Below are 623 nucleotides of genomic sequence, written 5' to 3'. Positions count from 1 at the left end.
CTGTCAATGTATGGCTGCAGCCATTTTAAAATAATCTTTAGCAATATTTTGCTTGCATGGGATATTAATGATATTGTCCAATGATTTCCACATTCTGTTGGGTCACCTCTCTTTGGAATGAGCACAAATATGGATCTCTTCCAGTCAATTAGTCAGATAATTGTTTCCAAAATTTCCTGGCATAGATGCGTGAGTGCCTCCAGGGCAACCTCACTTTCTTGAAAGATTTCAATTTTTATTCCATCAATTCCTGGTGCCTTGTTCTTTGCTAATTCCTTTAATGCACCTTGGACTTCCTCCTTCAGTATCATGGGCTCTTGATCATATTCTGCCTCTTGAAATGGTTGAATATCAACCATTTCCCTTTTTTATAGTGACTCAGGGTATTCCTTCCATCTTCTTTTGATACTTTCTGCATCATTCAATAATTTGCCCAGAGAATCTTTCAATATTTTAAGTCAAGGCTTACATTTTTTTCTTCAGTTGCTTAGCTTTAGAAATGCTGAGTGAGTTCTTCCCTTTTGGTTTTCTAACTCCTGGTCTTTGCACATTTTATTATAATATTTGACTTTGCCTTATCAAGCTGACCTTTGAAATTTTCTGTTCAGCTCTTGTACCTCCTC

This window comes from Chrysochloris asiatica, unplaced genomic scaffold (assembly GCF_000296735.1).
Source record: "Chrysochloris asiatica unplaced genomic scaffold, ChrAsi1.0 scaffold00347, whole genome shotgun sequence".
Taxonomy (NCBI): Eukaryota; Metazoa; Chordata; class Mammalia; order Afrosoricida; family Chrysochloridae; genus Chrysochloris; species Chrysochloris asiatica.
The sequence above is the reverse complement of the archived record's forward strand: the minus strand, read 5'-3'. Positions refer to the sequence as shown.